Source organism: Hirundo rustica, chromosome Z, assembly GCF_015227805.2.
Source record: "Hirundo rustica isolate bHirRus1 chromosome Z, bHirRus1.pri.v3, whole genome shotgun sequence".
Lineage (NCBI taxonomy): Eukaryota > Metazoa > Chordata > Aves > Passeriformes > Hirundinidae > Hirundo > Hirundo rustica.
Genome location: NC_053488.1, coordinates 2666731 through 2689839, shown reverse-complemented (window position 1 = coordinate 2689839; position 23109 = coordinate 2666731). Strand labels below are relative to the sequence as shown.

The 23109-nt window shown below is 40.6% G+C and overlaps 1 protein-coding gene across 1 annotated transcript in view; it reads right to left on the bottom strand.

The window, feature by feature from the left end:
• Positions 1-12789, bottom strand: part of RFX3 (regulatory factor X3) — a 100310-nt gene extending 87521 nt beyond the window's left edge. The window contains exon 1 of the mRNA XM_040089932.1: positions 12529-12789. The gene's annotated coding sequence lies outside the window, so the exon portion shown is untranslated. The remainder of the gene's footprint in view (positions 1-12528) is intronic.
• Positions 12790-23109: the final 10320 nt, after the last annotated feature.

Here is a 23109-nt window from a genome sequence, read left to right as displayed (position 1 = left end):
ACCTAAGTTTGCAAAATCCATAGAATGAAGTGTGGACCAAAATAATAGAAATGTAGCACACTGAAGAAAAAGGTACACAAGAGTTGGGTTGTTAAGGAGATCATGTCCTGGGCACAAAATGCACGTTTTTGCGATATATGTCAAGAGGACTACTCTGTGACTCTACCTCTATCCTTCCACTTTTACCTCCAGATGGGAAGATTTAAAATGAGTCCTATGAAATGAAACTGGTCAACAAGACTACAAGGCAAACTAAATCACATCTAGGAATTTCTGCTGTAGAGCAAGAATCACAAGTAAAATCACAGTATAGTTTAGGCTGCCATGGATTTCGGGAGCTGCCAAGCCCAACTTACCTCCCAAAGCAAGCTCAGACTTGGCATTAGACCAGCTCCTCAGGGCTTTATTCAGTCAGAGCTTGAAAATCTCCAAAGATGGAGATGGCAAAACCTCACTTGGTCCAAGCTGCATTGCTGGGCTGTCCTCATGAGGAAAATGGTTCTCCTTGTCTCCAATCTAAACTTCTCATTTCATCTTACAAAATTGTCTCTCATCCTTTCACCACACACTTCCATCAGAAGTGTACTTCCAGAGAAGGCTGCTGTTAGGACCCCTGTAACTCTCTTTTCTGAAGACTGAACACGTCCATGTCATTCTGTGCCCACTCACAGACGTGTGCACTCTAGTTCCTGACCGTCTTAGTGGCCCTTCGCTGAACTTATTCCAACATCTTTCCCACAACTGCAGAAGTGTGAGGCTAAAAGCAGAAATGCATGTGAATGTTGTATAATAAATACAGAAGAGAGGTGGGGATCTGGTTTAGGGCAAATTTGGGAGGAAACTTCCAAAGGGGTACCTCTAGAAAGCAGATTCAAGCCGCCTCTCCGCCAACTGGTTTGGGAAAAGATTTCCTTGGAGAAAAGTGGGAAAAAAACCTGTTTATTTAACAAGCAAACAATTTATAAGCATTAAAAAAAAAAAAAAACAATAAAACCTCTCGCTGTTCTGAAGTGATGGCAATTTCAGAAAGTCCTTGTCCTGGGGTGTAGCTCAGCTCGCTCAGTCTCTCATCAGTCCCTCCTGTGCCAGAATTGAGCATCCTGGGCCCCGGTGGGCCACAGGTGTGAGCTCCAGGTGCCTTCTGGGTTTTCAGTCCAGAGCAGGGCTGATCAGTTCCAAGAAAAATAAAAGCCACAGTCCAGGGAGCATCTCTGCCTCAGCTAGCTAGAAACTAACTAAAAAGCAAAGGAGAGCTGTCCTGCTGTCCCTGCTGCAGACAGCACAGTCTGGGAGCAGAATGCAGGGAAGCGAGTGCAGTTTCTGCAAACAAACTGTGCGCTTCTTCTCCCCGCTCTGCTCTTGGAGTCTTAAAGGTGCAGAACTTAATATCCAGCATAAACAGAACAGACAGCTGGGGATACAAGCACCATAAAGTCACCCTAAGACAGGTGGACAAGCATCTCTCTCAATTTCCTGCCTACACTTGTGTTCATACAGCCCAAGAGACATTTTTGATCTTCTCTACAGCCAAGGCACACTGCTAGGACATGTTCAGCAACCTGACCTCAGCACAGACCTCAGGGCCTCATCCAGTCTGTAGTCCCAGCAACTCTGTTCCGAGCCTGCAGTCCGTGGCTACAGATCTGTGAAGCCCTAGAGAGCTTCACAGGACTGGCATTCCTCTCCCTTTCGGCCAGAAGATTATTGTAGAAGTAGGTTACAGGAGTATTTTTTTCAGCAACTGCTTTTGTTCTATATTTCACTGGGACAATCGTGTTTATAATCGGCAATCTATGTCTGCTGTAAGAAGAGATAAGCTAACACCCTGTAAAGGATGGTTAACAGATTATTTAAGAAAATATGCTCAATACAGAAATGACAAACCAGTCAGTGATGTGAAAACCACCAGTTTTACCCTTTGCCCTAACACAAATAACTCCATACAAGTTGAACCACCTAGATTAAAATAAAATGTCCTGTGAGATGATTCTTATCCCTATTAAATTATCTGCCACATTTCCTTCACTCTTCAAGGAAAAACACCCCAGTCAATCTACCAAATACAAACCAACCACAAACTGCACACCATACTGCACTGAGTACCCTAAGCATCTCCTGTTCCTTTGGTTTAATTGATGCCTTAGAGATCTAGAAATAAGCAACACACTTTTGAGACAGTATTAGTATAGCAGGCAATATAAAGGCTGGTCTTTATTGGAGGCCTCCAAGGGGCAGATATGGAAAAATGCCCATCCCACACAGGGTGAATACGGTTTTGTGAGTTTAGCAAATTAGCATAATTGAAAAGAATCCCCAATTAAAAGCACAAGCAATGAGGTAATTCCCCCTGGTTCTACTCTTGCCTGAATTCCTCCCCACTTCAGATAGGAACTGAACTTTACTTATTAAAATGTGTCTCTAAGAGCTGGTTTGAACCTTGGCTCTCAAAGAGAACCAAGACAGGATAGGGGCCTTGAACCCCTGGGGCTTGGAGCTTCTGGAATGTGTTTTGTCTTTCTGCCTATCAAAAATCATTCTGGCATCATTATGGTAAACTGAACCATTTCCATACTAGAAAGTTAAATGCTCTAACTAGGGCACATAAAATGCCTTTGAATTAGTCCGTGGAAGAAAGAAGTACTTCATGTAGAATCCACATATTTTTAAAAATGAAATCTAAATGTTAGCCAAAGAGAACAGATCATTGGGAAGCCAGAAGCATAGCTACAAAACAAGTTACACTTGTGACCATGCAGTTTGTTTTATGGAGATGACACAGGTAATTTTATTAGAGGACTTAACATACTATGCATCAACATCTCAATTCCCACTATTAACACCCAATTACACTTTCAAGCCATTTTTAATGGCCAAAACGTTACTTTCCCCTTCTTATACTACAAACTGTGGGACAAGTACTAAAGCATTTCTGACCAAAACTTACACACACATACACTGCTTTCTTTATCACAGATGACAAAAACATAACTTCTGTTTCCTGTCTGCCTGATCCACCTGTTTTTCTGACTAGGACATTATATCTCTTCTCATTTTATAAAATATGGGAAGAAAATGCTTGTAGTTTTTCAAAATATCAAGTATTTTCAAGTACAGGAAAAAACTGAACTGCTGGCTCCAGCTTAATGCTTTTTTCAGTAGGCTACAGATGGTCAGTCTATTGATGTTGAGCTTTCAAGACATTCAGCTGTGTCTGAAGAGTTACCATCCTTGGATCATAGCAAATAATAGAAAATACAATTATGCTGACACAAGAACTTTTGAGTATCTCAAACTCACAACTGTGCTGAGGACATAAGCCATTAAAAGCTGCTGAGATTTATAGCATTGAGTTGTTACAAGTATTAGCCAAATAACCTACTATTTTGTCCTGAAATCAAGCAGTGGGAGCCCCTATATGGCAATGTTTCACATGCCAAGTAATCCTTAAACTCCTCTTATCTCAGTTGCCTGAAATATATTTGTGATAAACAAATTAGTAACAAGTAATTTAAGAGCGCATGAAGAATCTGTCTTCATCAAGTCATGAAAGCTGGTCACTGCACTGAAATCAGGATCCTGCATCCAGCTCTTCCCTGAATTCAAGAAAAGTCAGTTTCTTCAAAATTCACTAAGGAGAAATAAATACTAAAGCAGGCCAAGGAGTGAAGATACTGAAGACTTTCAAGCCCTATTAAGGACAGGAAATTTAACTCAGTAGAGCATATCAAGATCATGGCAGGATATTTTAATATCTGAAATTTAAATCTGCCTCCACAAGAAGTATAGATACAAAACAGTAACAGAAAATCTGGATATCCTAGCCTACAAAAGTTCATAAGGTTATAGTGCTTGTCAACTGAGCATCTGAATATCTGAATGACCTGAAACAACACCATTAAAAAGACCATTACACCAAACAGATACAACTGAATCAGTGTAAACACACACCTTTTTAAACACTGGGATGTTTGTTTCATAGGACAGAAACATTATTTACATGACAAATTATGCCATTGCTTTGTAGGACCATATCCAGTTCTGAGTTTACTGCAAATAAACCTTTCCTTGGTGTGACATAAGTTTGCTAGCAAAGAGTACTTTGGACACATAACTTAAATTCTGTGGACCAGCCTGAGGTTTGCAAAACTCTAAGCCTTTCTCACCTCCACACCACTACAGACCCAGCATACTGAAATCTCTATACATTTACTTGCTCACTACTGTTCCATGAAATACCCTCTCAGCACTGTGCTCCCTACACCAGAAAGGAGTTTCAGAGCTGGAGAAAGCTAGAGCAACTCAAGACAACCTTCCATCAGAAAGTACTGGTAAAGAGACAATATCATGAAGAGCTGTGTTTTCATCTTAATTCATTCACTCTTGCCTCACTTCAAAATCTGGATTGCAGCTCAAAAGTATTTCCACAAAAAAAAGGGAATGAAGCTATATTTCTGTCCTACTTATCTGCACTCATTATTAAATAATAATTATATTAAATTACATTAAATCTATGATTTAACACTAACCACATTTTACTCTCTAAAACAACTGTAAAGATGACATAGCTCATGGAAGAGCTTCCATGCCTTTCAGAAAATATTACTATTTCCCAGAATCGACTGAGGAACTAGAAACCTACTGGATTCTACATTTTCCCATGTACTAAATCTGACAGGAAAACAATACAATGAACATGGAAGAGTTATTTATCAACTCCTTTGCAAATTGCAACTTAGTTGAAGTGATTTAACACAGAGTGGACAAAACAAAATAGAAGTGAACTAAATACTAAAGACAAACACAAATGTTGGTATGATCTTAGCTACCACAGTGCATCAACGCACCTCATGGCTAACAGTCAATTTGATAAATCAGCTACTACACAGGTAGCTCAACTGCTCTTCACTATCCAAGGCTAATGTAACTTTGAAAACAGCTCAACTTTCCTACAGAAGAAATCTAAACAGTTTTCTTAAGCTATGTATTTTATAAATGATTGCAATAGTCTCTTGAATGATATATATTTAAACAATACCTTTCTATAACTTAACTGTAAAATGCATATCATTTCCTAGTTCAATTATTACAGATTTTTCAATCAGAAATTTTGAGATAATTTAGTTTTTAAATGGTGATTATACAACAACTGTTTTTCCTAAAAACACTGGAAAGGAAGAACGGGATTTTAATTAAAGAAAGTAGTTCTAAGGCAAGGTTAATTCTTTACTGTATCTTCTAAATTCTCTGAGACACAAAGTAATTAACACTGACCAGTAATAAGCACAATATATAAAACCTTAACTAGAAAGACAAATGGACAATCCTTTTGTATAGCCACATGTCCCTCCTAATGGAAAAACTACAATGTGCATCTCATCAGCAAGACGGGAGGTAGGAAACATTTTTACTTCGTTAAATCCGTAACTCCATTGTATCTGCTGTCCAGCCACAGAACAATAAAGAGGTAAGAGTACAGCAGACATCTTACTGGGAAAACAAAACAGTTAGCACTCTAAATGGAGAATTCACAATACTTTTTGCAGCAGTTAAAGAGAAAGTAAGTCTTGAAATTTATGAGACATTTATCGAGAAATCCTGACACTGACCACTGCTTCCAAAGGCATGAGAACTACAGCTATTTTGTTATTTTTGCTTTCCCCTACAAATAATGAATAGATTAAGTCCTCCTTAGATAATGCTAGTTACTTTTTACCATTCATCTCAGCTAGTTTCATGGTTATTTTCACTCCCAGTTCTTCCTAGTGCAGAATGCTACCGATGTAAGGAAGAAAAAGTGCAGGTGTTAAGACTCTGATTTTGTTAAGATGAGGCTACACAGTGCAACAGCAACTTTTAAAAATGCTTTGTGGATAATATGCAACAGGTCATACCAAAAGACAATAGTACAAATTGACAGTCCTAGTCTTCTAATCCACTAGAAGGAAACTTCAAAGTTCAATAAACATCAGTATCAATGTCAAATTAAGAGAGATACATAAGCATGACCACTCTCCCTTCTTCCCACCCCAGACTCAGGAATTTTTGGGGAGGGGGGAAGAAAATCAGACCAAAGGTATTAGAGATTCATCTGATAATTCAGCAGACTTGAACTAGTCCTCTGTAGCCAAAAATGTGTTTTTGAATTAATAAATAGCTATCTATAACCTTAAAAACAAATAGCTATCTATAACCTTAAAAACTGTCATGTAAGTATTTCTGTCACAGAATCCTAATATAATTTTAAAGTTTTTTGCAAGGGAAGTATAGTTAACAGCACATAAAACAGTAATCAGACAAAAGAAATATTTAAAAACAACCAAAAAAACCCCAGAACACCTTAACTGAGGTAGAATAATATGATTCAATGGCACCTGCAAACTGACATACTTAACCTTTTAACAGATTTGCCTGTTTCTATTTCTACTTTGCAATGTTCCATGACTTAACTACACTGAGTTTCAGAGTTTAGAAAACATCCCTGAGGCGATATGTATGAGAAAGCATAGTTAGATTAGATACAATGAGGAAGTAAAACAGAAGAGAAATCCATTTACTTGGTACATAAACAGTAAACACGGCTTTGAGTCATTTGTTACAGCAGCAGCATCCAAAGCCTGAACAAAATCTAAATACGTGGTTCTTGCCTTAAAGGCCTTATAAACCTACTTTAAATCATTCTTCAATAAGAGGAAAATTAAAGAACTAAATATATTGTCTACTAAGAGATGGTCTAAGAAGCTGAAATGTACTCAGCATACTGGGTGAATGAAATTACCCTTAAAAATAATGCTAAATTTCTTTTTCCTCCTTTTGATGAATGAATAAAGTTATAAATGCTACAAACACACTCCAATTCCATGATTCATATACAATATCTGGCATTCTTATAGCATTTCTATCAATGTCATGCAAGAAATTAAAGAAGACAGGTTATAAATAAATCAGATATTCTAAGAGGAAGTTTAAATTGCTAGAAATTAACCTTCCAAGTATCGAAAATTTATATTGTAAAATGGGAAATTTCTTTATCAAATAAAATTTACAAAACATTTCATCCACTGTCTCTTGAATTTAGGACACTAAAACTAAAGTTCCTAACTAACCAAATAACTTGTCTAATAGTGGAACAGGTAGAACAACTAAATTTTTTCAACAGTATGCAAAACCAAGAAATTTAGGGTGCACTACCCTAGATACAGCCTGCGTCTTTTCACGTGCTTCCAAATGGAAATTACACTAAACTAGACACCATTAACCACCTACACACTGAAAAAAAAAATATTGCCTTATTAATCTTACTGGTTATGATAAAAAATAGGTATTACTAAACTACAGAAGTTACTACAATTAATTTCTAATCTGACAGGTTCATATAGCCACAGAGAATCTTTTGAAATGAAACACAATGGTACTTACAAATATGTAGAGGCAGGAGCTGGTTTGGGTTTTTCTTTTTTCCTGTTTTTTTGGAGGGCGGGAGGGGGTGAGGGGAAGGTGGGTTGGTGGCTTTCTTTCCCAGAACTAATGACTGATGGAGAAAAATATCATGTTCTTTTTCAACTCATAAGTACATACCCCCCATGACAACCTCAGTTTCATCTAGGAAGAGTTCCAGTGTGAAAGAAAAAAAATTCTATATACAGCAATGCATTTTTTAAAAAGTGTTCCAGCAATGCATTTTTAAAAAAGTGTTCATATATGAGCAAATTATCTACATAAAATGTGAATACAGACTTATAAATTAAAAATATAACATACAATAAAAGTCACTCCAAAATGCATGTGTGTCTCAGATAAGTTCATATAGTACTTCAATAAGTACACAGCTTATATTGTTTCAGCTATAGGTGAAACAGACATAATTTACATATAAATATTTTTTCTTCTGATGAACAGAAATTGCATTTTAAGTGTGTGAATCTACACACACAGACAAAATCAGATTCAGAACAGCCAATCTCCTCTATGATTTATAACATAATATTGTCAAAATAGTAAGTTTGCTATATTGCACTGCACAGAAAAAAAAAAGTGTGAAAATTTCAGTAACGTTTATTCAAGCCTCATATGCATTATCAATGCACTTCAATGAAGAAACTTTTAAGATTTTCTTTCCTTTTCTTATTTCAAACAGCATAGCACCCTCTGGTGCATCTGCTAGAAAGAAAACAACTAACAATAAACACCAGTCATTGAGATTAAAAGAGTCAACATAAAAAAAAGAAAAAAGGAATCCTTAGAAACAAAACTAACAAAAAATTATTAGAAAATGAACTTCAATTTCATTCTTTCTTATTAAAATATTTTGTAATTGAGGAAATTATAACTACTGAATAAAAATTTTAAAAGAAACCTGCAGATGTGCAAATACAGCAGGGTGCCAGAAAAAAAAATTAAACATAAATTTGTTTGAAACTAATCCTATGTTCTTAATAGTAGGAATTAAAATAAAATTTAATTATTAAAAAATAATCAAAAATTAAATAATCTTTAAGTAGAAAAGATGAGGTAGTGAAACAAAACATTACACTACGCAATATATCTACTCTTGGTCTTGCAAGAATAACAATTATTACATCTACACCTATCCATACACCCAAACTGCTGAATTTCACACCAAAATAATCACACCTCCTTTAAAAGTCCAATGAGAAAAGAAATTGTAAAATTATTGTATTATATGAAACATTTCAACTCTGCTATGAGATTTTAACTATTGAAGCATAATAGTTAAACATAGACTCTAATATGACACATCAAACTAGTGAAATACACCTAGTCACTAGGAAAGTAATTTCCTATGAAAGTACATTTTTCTAATCACAGAAGTGGAGATCACCATCTGCTTTAGGAAGCTCTTTTGTAAACCTCTGCAACTGGTTTCAACACAAGGCACAAGAAATGAAGTGACACCTGTTTAAATCAGCCATCTGTCCCTAACAAACTAGATTTAGCCAAATCAGTATATATACTGATGCTTAAATTTCCAAAACATGGGTATGCATAGCATCTGTGAGAAAAGAGAAGTATTGTTGTGATTGACAACCAACTGTAGGCAAAACACATGGATAATAAACTTGTGACTAATTGAAAAAAAGGTCCTAAACATTAGTTATTCATTTTAAAAGCCTCAGTAAGTTTTCAGTCCTTATTCTTTGGAAGCGGGGGGGGGGGGGGGGGGGGGGGGGGGGAAGAAAAAAAAAAAAAGCATTTTCATTGATAATCTCAAAACAATCTTTTTGTATTTTAGTACATAAATTTGACAAAGAGCTCAATTTTGAAGTGGTATTCCAGCTACAAGGACACCACATTGACACTAAAAGCTTATTTTTTATTCTGTGTCATAAAGCATTCACGTGTCTTTCCAACTGACAATGTTTTTTAAAACCATTTTAATAGTCATGTATATATTTTTAAAGCCTATTCATTTTTTAAGCATTCCGCATGAAAGACACCTGCAGAAGGTCAGCTGTTGAAGACTGCAGTAAAAAATACAACTAATCCCGAATATTTTCAGAGAGAAGAAAGCCTTTCAAAGTAAAGCATGAAAATGAGAAACACTAGCTACAACACTAAAAGGAACTACAATGATGAAGTACTATTTAGACACTGGCTTACGTTTCAAGTAAGAGAAGAAAACAAAAGCAACCTGACCTCTCAAAAGTTTAGTAAATGGAAATAAAGTGTAACATTTATTTTTCTAGGCAGTTTTTGATAAACAAACTACCCTGTCAGGCAGGAACAAGAAACGGGCTAGTGCTAACAAGGCTGAACCTAATTATCACAAAAAGCACCATGACTTTAAAATCTTTAACAGCATCTTTGATGCTGATTTCATTTACCTACACCACCTCACTGAAAGGATTTCTCCAAGGTACCATAATGTAGGTTAGCTTACTAGTAACATAACAGAACACCTGATCCCAACTGTTTTGTCTGGATATGTTGAAACAAAATTAGATAGTCACTCCTTAAGTCGTGATAGCCTCTGCATTTTAAATAAATAAATAAATAAATAAATATCACAAGCCATGTCATTTTCAAACACTGGTTAGCATCACAAACAGCAACTCTTTTTTTAGCTATGGGCATTAGGGAATCAGAATGTATAATGCAGATCTCGTCTGTGATCACTGCAATATCTCAGAAAGAATAAAGAGTCAATACTTTTCTCAGTAAAGTCCATAATATTAAAAACAGTGATTACACCTGCTTTATTGTTTTCTGGACTACAGTCAATGGCTAAAGAAAATTAGCCAAATAGTACTATAAAAGTTTTTGGTTTTAGACAAAAATGTGTGCTTTTAACAAGATTTCTAAGAAACACCTGCAAACACCACCCCACAGAATTAGAACATAAACTTTGTCTCACACACAGGCACACACTTTCCTCTGCTAGGCAGCGGCCTGGATACACATTCTGCAAAGACTGATTTCAACACCCAGGAGTGATCCCATCCTGAGCAGTACTCTGTCCTGGTCTAGGAGAGCTACTTGAGAAAACTATGGTGCAGAACCGACACCTCTTTTCAACAACAGCAGGTGCCAGGAATTATTTCAAAACCAATGAATCACAGAAACTTACAACAAATTCATAAAGACTTAGATGTGCCATATAAGTGATACCCTACTAGAACTCACACTGAAAATTCTAATGTATTTAGGACTTATTTACACCAGGGCCCACAAAATTAGCATGCAGTGGTTTCACCTTGGAGTAAAAAAACTAAAAGATGATGATATAGAGGCTTTGGTCATTATCTAAAACAATCTATTTACTAAGTTCTTGTGAACTACGAAATATTAAAACACATTAAAAAGAGAAGATCCAGTATGCCTTACGTCAAGGAATATCAGTATCAAACAAAGCACTAACTACTTAGCAGATCTTTAAGTTAATACCTGCTTGAAAAAATTGCCCCAGTCACACTCATTGGTAGTTCCAATGTGAGACAAATCCCGTATCTTACACTGGATATCTAAGGATATAAAAATGGAAAAGGTGTATATACAATTAAATGTAGGGTTTAGATTAAAACCAAGTGCATTATTTTCTTCTAAATATTTTACTAAATAAATAAGTCACCACTTCAGAAAGAATAAAGCCTGCCAAAACAACATGATTTGACAAGTCAAAGGGGAGAGTGCAGCTGAGTATGGAAATGCTAGGATGTTAAATGTCTCATTGCAAAAAAAGATGCCAAAAATTCACTTCATCCAAAGAATTCAAAAAGTACATGAAATATGATTTGACATCAATGACAACACAAACCTTTAGATCTTAATAAGCAATCACAAAAAGGATGAAGAAGGCAAGCATTTTGGAATGAAAATAAGAAGCAAACTATACTCCTTAATAACATGAGTCCTACTACATCGCTTTTGAGGGGTAAATAGATGCCCTTTCCCTCTTTCACTAAAGTACACCTTAAAATCAGCACCACTAACAAAATCACACAGACTTCTTTTTCATACTATTTTTTTTCCCTTTCTTTGCTGCTTAGCACTGAAACCCGCAGTCAGTATCTTGAATTTCCTTCATCGTGGAGAGTTTAAGGAAAGAAATGGATTCTCTCCACATGAACGTAACTCACTGTGCAATAAACTAGACCTACACATGCACTGTTCCATGCCACATTGTCAGTATGAAAGCGTAATTTAAAAACAATTCCCTGCAGAAGTAGTGCAATAAGAAAAAAAGCAAAACTAAACAAACAACCCCCCCCTTCCAAAAATCACAAAAAAACCCCCACCAACCTGCTACTCTATGTGTGTATCAATGGGGACATTGAATAAACAAAACCCCACTTTTCAATACAAAGAAAGTACAGCTTGCACAAAAAATAAACTGCAACATTAATTATGAATAAAAGAAAAAAATATATAGAGAAAGCTCAAAAAAAAGGGGGGGTTGATATGATCGAGAGTATCATTAGAAGATACAGCAAGTTCACGAAAACCTGCAACATTTAGTCATTTGGTAGTCTTATCAAATCAGAACAAGGCCCTTGCAAGTGAAAGGGGGAAATCGACCCCTACACTTGCTGTCCTACAGGATCCGTCTCCGGCTGCATCTTTCCTCCCAAACCCTACGGCTTTTTTTCAGGTTTAAAGCCCTTAACCTTTGACGGCGGCCGCAGCGCGTCCTCCGATTTCCCTATCTCCCGACCCGTACAAACCAGACCCAACTCAGACGCACACCCACCGCATCCCAGCGATTGTCCTGGAGGTCCCGCAGCGTGCCTGCCTCCCTGGCATCGCCCAGCCTCTCCTCCTCCTCCTCCTCCTCCTCCTCAGCCCTCACAGCGGCCGGCCCCGCTCCCCGCCCGACACCCCCGTCGATGCCCGCCGCCCCTCTCCCCCCGACCGCCCGGCGCTCCCGGGAGGGCCGCGGGGGCTCGGCGGGGAGCCCCGCGTCCCTTCGCCGCCCCGCGAGCACGGGCGCAGCCCGAGGGCGCAGCCCAGGCCCGGATGCCGCGCGGGGAAAGGAGGAGGGAGGGCCGGGGTGCGCCCGCCGAGCGCATTCACCTGTGCCGGGGCGGGCTGCGGCGGCGCTCCCGCTGTCGCTGCTGCTGCTGGCGGCGGCTACGGTTGTTGTTGTTGTTGTTGTGGTGGGTGACGGTGAGGCAGGGGGTGCGGAGCAGCGGCAGGAGGAGGAGGAGCAGGAGCGGGAGCGGAGCGGCTGTTGTTGATGGGTAACAGTCGCCAGGACTACGGTGACTATGGCGCTCGACTCACAAGGCAACGGTTGCTATAACTCACAAAAGGAGAGCGGGAGCGGGAGGGAGGGACCGACGGGCGGACGGAGGGAGGCGGGGGCGGCGGCGCGGCCGAGCGCCCCGGAAGGGGCGGGGCCTGCGGTAACGGCCGGCGCGCGGCGGCTCCCCCGGCCCTCCCCCCGGCTCGGGGCGCGCGCCCGCCCCGTTCTCCTCCCGCGCGAGGGGGCGGGTGGGGGGGGGGCCGCGCACGGCAGGCCCGGGGCGCGCGGCGGGGCGCGCGGCGGTCGCGCGGGGCCCGGCGGGGGGGCGTGGCCGCGCGGGGGGCCGCTGACGCCACTTCCGGCGGGAGGGCGGGCAGGAGGGGCCCGGCGGCCGCCGTCCCTCCCGCCTCAAGATGGCGGCGGCCGGGCCGCTCCCCCACCGCCCGCGGCCCGCGCTGCCATTTTCGAGGGGGGGTGGAAGAGGAGGAGTGGGTCGCCGGCGACAAGCGGCGATGGGAGGGGAGGTGCGGCCGCCGCCATGCCCGGCGGCTTTGCTGTCCCGCCGAGTCCCCGGTGGCCTCGCGGCAGCCCTGCCTGCCCTGGACTGCTGCGGGGGGCCGAGCCGAGCCCCGGAGTGCCCGGTGGCCGCTCTCAGCCCACGTGGCCTTCCGGCCCGAGCGCATTTGTTGGGCCGTTGTCCCAGCTGGCGCACCTAGTCACAGAATCGGTTGGGTTGGAAAAGACCTTTGAGATCGCCGGTTCTAATCTGTGACTAAACACCACTATGCTATCTAGACACGTCCGGTCTTCCCTTAAACACCTCCAGGGAGGTTACCGCTGAGTGTGATAACCGGATGCTCTCCTGACAGGCTGTGTCCACTCCTTCCTGGTGTATACAGTGTCACAGGTCTGGAAGGGACCTCTGGAGATCACCTAGTTCAGCCCTCTGTGGCAAGGCAAGGTCACCTAGAGCGGGTTACTCGGGATCATGTCCAGGTGGGCTTTGAATGTCTTCAGAGGGGGGAACTCCGGGACCTCGGCGGGCAGCCTGTCCCAGTTTTTTGCCACGCTCAAGGTAAATAAGTTCTTTCTGTGGGTAAGTGACTGAGGCCATGTATAGTGCCCCTGCATCTACTGGCTGGTAGGTACTATGTCTGTGGGTAGTCCCCGTGCATCCCCTTCTGCAGCCCTTTACTAACCGGAAAAGTATCTCTGAAGCCTTATACACAGTTGAAGCCGTCTGTGCAGATAGTAATGCTTGCCTATAATCCACGTAAACCGTGGAGTTCCCTCTTGGCCTATGTACTGACCTGTATCCTCGTGTGCTACCAACACATGGTTTACCAGTCACATCTTTCTCATATCTCCTGCTGAAAGCATCTAACATTTGTGTGGAATGGTCTACAATCAACTCTACTCCACCTATCCCTACAGAAACAAACTGAAATTGCTCTTACATTAGTCAATTTACTCTGATTTTCAGGGCCCGGTGTAACCATCTTAAGCTGTAGCAACTATTTGCTAAAAAATACTGGGAAATAAGGTGAAGTATATACAAACAAGATCTTGACTGACAGCGATTTAAGTCTCTAACAGAACTATCTTCAATTAAAAAAACCTATTTAAAGCACTTTTATGGCTGAGGCTATGTCTTGATACTTCTGCTGTGGAACCTAATTTTCATGAGATGCTAAACTGGTAACATCAGATGAGAACTTCAACCTCATGGCACAAGCTCACACTCACGTGGCTAGCCTTTTCAAAAACGTGAAAATGAGACACAACTATAAGCAGTCTAATTTAATGAAAATACATTGCAATGCATTCAATTAAAGGTAAAAGATATTTTGATAAGCATCTTCCATTTCTATCTTGCAGATACAAGTACTTTAATTTAGCTTGTACATGGGAAGGTTTTATCATTTATGTTTCACACAATTTTAAATTTCATATGAACAAGGTGAAAACCAAACAGAAGTGTCAGATACTGTGTAGTTTTACCAGAAGATTGTTGCCAGAGTGAGGTGACCTAGTTCCATGGCAAAACTTTAGCAACATTTATGTCATCTATGTTGCTAAAGAAAGCACTGACCTTAAGTATTTTAATTTTGGATATTTTCCATTGTGTCGATTGTCACTTGCATTGTTATGTGCTTGGCAGCCTTAGTAGAGTGAACTGTGGTGAATGTGGTAAAGTTGGAGGATGAAAGCACTGGGCTGTTGGTTTTCTTGAAATCATGGAACTTTATGTGTCTATCTCTGTGGAAAGAACAAATAGCAAGGCCTTGGCAGAAAGTTAAAATACATGTATAAATATCACTGTACATCTTCCCTGAGCCAGTATATTTGCAAATATTTTAATCTGTAGCAACATTTCAGTCTATAAGAAAATGATCAATTTGTTCGTCAAAGGGAAGTAGCTACTTTTGTTATAGGAAGATTATGTAATCACTTCGATATTTTGATGCTTCCGTCTATGAAATTAATTTGCTGAGGTAACCACTTAGATCAGTTAGGACCTAATGGAATCTGTTTCAAGTAATTTCAAATTTCTGCAAATTTGTATCCCAACATTTCATCAATTTGATCTTTTATCAAAGAATGCATGCCTCATCTTTATTTTTGATTAAGTATTTTTTTAAAACTTCAACAGTTATTTGCTGCAAGACAATCACTAAAACATTCAGTCCCCTCACAGAATTTTTGTAACTAATGACAGTGTTAAAAAACCTGTCAAATTTAAATATGAAAGCCCTGTTGATTAAAAGTGGTTGTGTTGCTTTTTAAAAGCCTTGTGTTTTGTATTTGGATGCAGAATATGATGCATATCTCAAAGTAATTTCATACCTTACAATGTGGATAAGGAATAATGAGAATATAATCAAAGTCTTTTGCTCAAAAATGGTTGGACAGAAGTTGCTCGTGTGCCTTGAAAATTATCACTTTTTATTGCCAGATTCAAAACATCAACACCTCTGAAAAAATAACTGGTGTCATATGTATGAATGTCTACTGCCAGTTTGTATGTTGAGAATGGAAGAAAGACTATCCCTATGAATTACTTTTTTTTTTTTTTTTTTAATATTAAATCTGTAATGCTTTAAGTTTTTTATTTTCAACAGAGCTACATTACTATCCCTCAGAATTTTTCTGAAACACAGAGTCTTACACAGTTTAGGTATTTCTTATAAAGTTGTAATTACTCTGTCTAGTCAATTCATATAACATTGCCCATTTTTTATTCAAGTCCATTTCATGGGTTGGTTGCATTTCCAAATGTTTTTCAGATACATTCTGCCAATTTTAGCATACTTGAAACTTAGCATAAGTCATTCCTGTCTGCCATGTTGTGCAGAACACAGTAGGTATATATCCTATGAAAGAGGACAAGGACAATCCAAAACACCAAAGTGAAGTGTGCGAGAGCAATCAAACGGATTCAGACCACCGGTACATCTAATCCGGTATAATGGGCCAGACAGTATAAGTTAATGCCTAGACAAGTGCAATAAGAAGCATAAGCGCATTTTATTTGTTTAACTTTCCCACCCTATGGCCATTTTCAGCTCAGTGATTTCCTGAACCCTTCATGTTTAATCTTTTTTTATATACATCAGAAAATCTTTTCCAAGAACTTCTCTAGTCACCCCTTAAACTCATGTATAAGCTTCGCATTTGCAAAATCTTTTGTCAAGAAAAGCCAACTGTCTGGCAGCTGTTACATGAGGAAGCAAGCCCTTTTGCTTTCTCAGAAGTCTAGCCCCATTGATTTTTGTGGTTTTAATTCTCAAGAGTGCTCATGATGTGGGGGAGAAAGGCAAAGGAGGTATGTACAGATGCTGATGTTAAAGGATGAGCAACTTGGGCAGATCTAGACACTACAATGTCCAATTGCTTGCCAGGCATGATTGTTTTGGATACTGTCGTAAATACACAGAAGACTAAACAATTCTACTTAGGTTAATTACTTAGTTATTACTTACCTTTTGGGTAAATAGTAGGACATATAACAATCTTACACTTATCTTATAGGCATTACAAGTCATTCACTTGTCTCTTGAGTATTTTCTGCTTATCCCTCTTATGGAGTGAACGTCCCCTTACTTGGAGATCTGCATACCTTTACTCCACCTATATGTGGTACATGTTTTCCAAATGCCTGCTAATACTTTGGGATTTGTATAGGGTTAGGTGAAGTTGTCTTGGTCCATAGGGTCAGTCCCTTGGAGTTTGCACGAGCATTATATGGGTTTTTTTATGTTGACTTTTCTTCTTTGTATCCTGGAATGTTACAGAATCACAGTCCTAAAATATTTTGGGTTGGAAGGGACTTTTAAGGGTCATCCAGCCCAACCCTGCTGCAGTGAGCAAAGACATCTCCTTTTAAATCAGGTTGCTCGGATCAGTGTCCAACATGGCCTTGTATGGTTCCAGGGGCATCCACCAGCTCTCTGGGAAACTTTTGGCAGTGTTTACCACCCTCATTGTAAAATATTTCTTCCAAATATCTAGTCTGTATACCTTTCTTAAGCTTAAAACCAATACCCCTGTCCTATCCTACTAAAAGGTCTGTGTTAATCTTTCTTGTAACTCCTTTGTATAAGTACTAAAAGGGTGCAATAAGACGTCTGTCCTGGTTTAGGGACAAATTTGGGAGAAAACCCCTGAATAGGATCCCTCTGGGAAGCAAATGCAAATGGCCCCTCCCTCCAACCGGTCCGGTAAGAAACTTCTTTGGAGAAAAGTGGAAAAAACTATTTCGCTTAACAAACAAAGTGCATACAAGTATAAAGAATGAATAATATGAAACAATAAAACCACTCATTCTGGAGTGAGATGGCAAATTGAGAAAGTTCTTACCGTGTATGTAGCTTGGCTCTCTCTCAGTTTTTATCAGTCCCAGTCCCTCCGGCGCTGCTGGAAAATGCCGAGGTCCAGGCACCAGTGGGCCACAGGTGCAGCCCCCAGTTCTCCCCTGGGTTTTTTCAGTCCAGAGCAGGTTTAAATAGTTCCAAGAAAAAGGAAAAAAACAGTCCAGGGAACTTCTCTACCCTAGCTAGCTGAAACTAATTAAAAGCAAAAAAAAAATCTCTGTCCTGCAGTCTCTCCAAGCCTCTGCCGAACACCCGGTCCACAGAAGAATGTGTAGGAGTCAGGCAGTTTTCCCAAAACAAACTCCGCGCTTCTCCTTGCTCTTAGAACCAGTCTTAAAGGCATAGAACTCAATATACAGCACAAACAGAACAGATGACTGGGGCTACAAGCATCATGAAGTCACCCTAGGACAACGTCCCAAGAGCCTTTCCTTCTCCAGGCAGCCTTAGTTCATGTTCAACCCCAAATCTCTCAGCCTTTCCTTATAGCAGAGCTGCTCCAGCCTTAAGCCTTGTGGCCCTCCTCTGAACCTGCTACAGCAGGTCAATGTCTTTCCTTCACCAAGGATTCCAGAGCTGGATGCAGTACTTCAGGTGGAGTCTCACTAGAGCAGAGTAAAGGGGACAGTCACCTCCCTTGTTAATCATTCAGTTACGCCACAATTTCTCTATCCATCTGTACCAGATAGTTGACGAACTGAGACTCCTTTTCCTCTGCTGACTCAACTGCCTGTGCAGTCTGCATGTTTAACCCTGGGGATGGGAACAGATGGCCCCACTGCTTTGCTGCTCAGGAGACTCAGGTGTGTGTACACTTCAGGGGTGCCTAGGCACTCTGTTATACTGCTGTGCTGCTCTGCAACTCCTGGGCTCTGACGAGGATAAGTTGATACCTTTTCCACACAGAAAATACTCAATTTTCTTAAATTATATTTTATCCTTGCTGCTGGTCCTCTCATCAGTGCGGCTGATAAGACATCACTGGTAGACCATAAATTTTGTGTCTTGCTCGTACTCTCTGTGAGCTCTCTGTCCACTCAGTTTTACAAAGAAGTGCTCTTTCCTGGATTCCCTGTAGTTTCCTGTGTGGACCCCCTGTTGATAATTCCAAGACACAAGTCATGGGTGATGCCATGATTTGCAGGAATGGGAAAGGGGCAAGATTGCAAGAACTGATCATAAAGGCTGATCATAAAGAGCATACGTGAAACTGGTGACGCCTAGCCTTTTATGTGCGTGAAAAGCACTGCAAGGTATGGCATAATCTGTACATACTGAAAGCTTTCTGCTCCTACCTCTGTGCTTGCTTTACCCTGGTGGACTTAAGTGAGTGCAGCCTGATTGTTGAGTTGAGGCTCTTGCATCTGCGTTAGCAAATGAAACCTGTTATGTGAACTCATGGAATGCACCTTCCATGGATTACATTGGAAAGTGTTGGAAAAGCAGTATGAAGTTTATATGTACCAAAGTGCCATCATGAAGGAAATCAAAGCACAATAACTGAGTGTAATAGATTTGCTTTAACAGTGTCTGAACTTTAGTATGAAATAAAATGCTCTAGTACCACATCCATGGATAGTTCAGAAGCTTGACATGTTTATCAGTATTTTCAGTATAATTAGGAACTTGGAGATTAAAAGGGAGGGTTTATGACCTTTGGAAGAAGAAGTAGGTAACTCAGGAAGAGTACAAGGATGTCATTAGCACATGTAGAGAGAAAATTAGAAAGGCAAAAGCTCAACTAGAAATCAATCTGGCCACTGCCATGAAAGATAATAGAGTGGTTTTATAAATACCTTAACAAAAGGAAGGCCAAAGAAGATCTCCATCCTTTATTGGGCATGGAGGAGAATGTTGTCACCAAGGATGAGGAAAAGGCTGAGGTCCTCTTTGCCTCAGTCTTTAACAGTAAGACTCTTATGCTCAGGGTAACCAGCACCCTGAGCTGGGTTGCAGGGAGCAGAATAGATCTGCAATACACGATGGACTACTGAATCATTCAGACACAGAAGTCTATGGGATTGCATGGGATTCATTCAAGGGTGCTGACGGAGCTGTCAGAAGAGCTCACCAAGAAAATCTCCACCATTAGTCCTGGCTAACTGGAAAGGTCTCAGACCTGGAGGCTGGCCAATGTGATGCTCATCCACAAAAAGGATTGGAAGGAGAATCTGGGGAACTGCAGGCTGATCAGTCTGCCCTCAGAGCTGGGGAGGGTTAAGGAACAGATTATCTTCACTGTGATCACACAGCACATACAGGACAACCACAGGATCAGGTCCATCCAGCAGGGATTTAGGAAAGGCAGGTTCTACTTGGTCAACCCAATCTCCTTTTATGACCAGGTGACCTGCCTAATGGTTGACGGAAGAGCTGTGGATATTGTCTATGTGAACTTCAGCAAAGCCTTCAATGTTGTTTCTCGTGGCATTTTTCTGTAAAAGCTGGTAACCCATGTCTTGGACTGGTACACTGTTCACTGGGTTAAAATCTGGCTATATGGCCAGACCCAGAGAGTGGTGGTGGATGGAGTTACATCCAGATGGTGGCTGGTCACCAGTGGTGTTCCCCAGAGCTCAGTACTGGGAGCAGTTCTGCATAGTATCTTCATCAGTGACCTGTACGAGGGTGTCAAGTGTGCCCTTGCTAAGTTTGTGGACAAAACGAAGATGAGTGGGAGTGTTGCTCTGCTGGAGATTTTTCAGAGGGATCTGCACAGGCTGGATCATGGGCCAAGGTTTCCAGGTCCTGCCCTTGGGTCACAACAACCCCAGGCAGCTCCACAGGCTGGGGCAGAGTGGCTGGAAAGCTGCCCACAGGAAAAGGAGCTGAGGGTGCTGGTGACAGTGACTGAACATGAGCCAGCAGTGCCCAGGTGGCCAAGAAGGCGAATGGCATCCTGGGCTGTGCCAGCAATGGTGTGGCCAGCAGGAGCAGGGCAGGGATTGTCCCCCTGTACTGGGCACTGGTGAGGCCACACCTCAAATCCTGTGCTCTGTTCTGGGCTCCTCACTCCAAGAAGGACATGAAAGTTGCTGGAGCATGTCTAGAGAAGGGCAACGGAGCTGGATAAGGGTCTGGACCACAAGTCCTGTGACAAGCAGCTAAGGGAGCTGGGGTTGTTTAGGCTGGAGAAAAGGAGGCTGGAGGAAGAACTGATCACCCTCAACAGCTCTCTGAAAGGAGGGTGTAGCCAGCTGGGGTTTGGCCTCTTCTCCCAGGCAACAACAGACTGGAGAAGACGAAACAGCTTCAGTCTGTGCCGGGGGAGGTTTCAGGTCAGACGTTAGGAGGACTTCCTTCACTGGAAGGGTTGTTAAGCATTGGAATGGGCTGCCCAGGGAGTTGGTGAAGTCACTGTTTCTGAAAGATTTCAAGAAATTACTAGATGTGGCAGTAAGTGCTATGGTTGAGTTGACAAGGTAGTGATGGGTCAAAGGTTGGACCTGACGATCTTAGAAGTCTTTTCCAACCTAATGATCCTGTGCTCATGTGATTTAAAGTTGCTTAGAGTTTGGCTGTGCTGTGTTTTTAATAGACAAGTATCATATACAGAAGTGTCAGTAATTATTTTTAAAAATGTATTGAGATATGTTCCTGGAGTACCTTTACCTGTATAATGAGTAAAAATAATCCAGCATAAGATATTTGTTGTTCTTCAGTATCTGATACTGCAAATTTAAAATACATTTAGTAGGCATATATTATACCACCTTGTATCTGAAATAAAGAAATACAGATTTGTTTAAATGCCATGCAAAATCTGAGGTTATAGAAGCCACTGAGAATATGTATTTCTTTTCAGAAAATTACAAAAATTTTCAGCCCTAATCCTGAAAGAAACTCCTTTGATTATAGAATTCAGGGGTTTTAGTTGTTTAACTAGGGTTGGGATAGTAATTTAAACAATTGCTGCAGAAGTAATTATGCTCCAAATTTTTAATGTCAGGGAATGGTGTCAAATTGATGACTTTTGTAGGTGTGGGAATGCCAGACATTCCTCAGTCTAAGCTGTGGTGTTTGTAAGACACCAGACAAGTGTTTTGGCTGGCCATAGATGAGGCTTTAAAATTTCTTCTTTATGTTCAAAGACAATAGCAGAAAAGTCTTTGGATGGGCCGATGGAATTATCCTCTTGATCTGTTCTGACAGTTCAGACAGTGAAAAAGGATAAAGTAAATAATTGTCACCTTCTGCATGCTGGTATCCAGCAGAGTTAATGCAAGTCCTTGCCTTCACCACAGTGTGGCTGGACTTCATAACTGCTGTAAAGACCAAGTGAGCATTGTCCTTTCCAGAAAAACAACTTTCAAATACCTGGAGTAGTAAATGAATGCAGCACACAGTACTCGTTGTGAGAATTCTACTGCCTACTCCATGAGTGGGTGATATTGCAGATGCAATTTAGGAATTTAGTAGAGACCTTCTCTAATACAAATATCTACCCGGAAGAACATACGCCTAGTAGATCTTAATTTAAATTCAGCATAAAATTATAAATCAAATCATCCACTTATTTACATAGATTTAGCTTCTTTGCTGAAGTCAAATAGTGATACTTCATCGCTGTCTGGGCTAGAGTAGACCTATCTAGGGTCTTCTAGCAGGCTTAGCATCTGTAAACAACAGCCTTTGTTTGTGATACAAGGCTTTGTATATTGAGTCAGAGAGCCAAACACATACAATGTTATGAAAACCAGGTTTGCAGTGGGAGTTGTGGTATACAGTCAAGAGCATTGTAGTCTTCTTCTGGTATAAATATGTACAGTTTTGCTGTACAATTTTTTACCCATTGCAGTGAGCCTGGAGAAAACATTTATTCAAGACTCTTACATATATTTTCATTTCTTTCCTAATTTGTACAATCAAATCTGTCAAATTCAAAACCTGTTACATACTAAAGCTTAAAATTTGTTGCTATTTTGGGAAATTTTTTTTGTTTGTTTTGTTTTGTTTTTGTTTTTTTGTTTTGGTAGCATCTTAAAGTAAAATAATGTGAAAATATGAAAAGACTCAAGAAGTTTGAGTATTTCTAGGGATGGAGACTTCGCAACTTCTCTGAGCAGCCTGTTCACAACCACCCTCATTCAGCCTTCAATCAGTCACCCTCACAGTAAAAAACCAAACCAAACCAAAACAAACAAAAAAACCCACAAAAAAAAAAAAAAAAAAAAAAAAAAGAAAAAAGATTGTTTTTGAAAGGAATTTTTTGTATTTTGATTTTTGCTGTTTCTGCTGTCACTAGGGACCGCTGAGAGGAGCTTGGCTGTGTTTTTACTCTGCTTGTCAGATATTTACATACAGTGATCAGATCTCCCTGAGATTTCTCCACACAGCTCTCTCAACCTTTCCTTCAGTGAGAGGTGCTTCAATAATCTCTATCGTTATGACCCTTTGCTGGGCTCACTCCAATATGTTCATGTCTCACTTGTGCTGGAGAACTCTGGATGGTGCACAGCACTCCAGGTATCTCTCACCAGGGCTGAGCACAGAGTAAGGATAAAATCTCCCTGGCTGCTGGCAGCACTCTTCCTG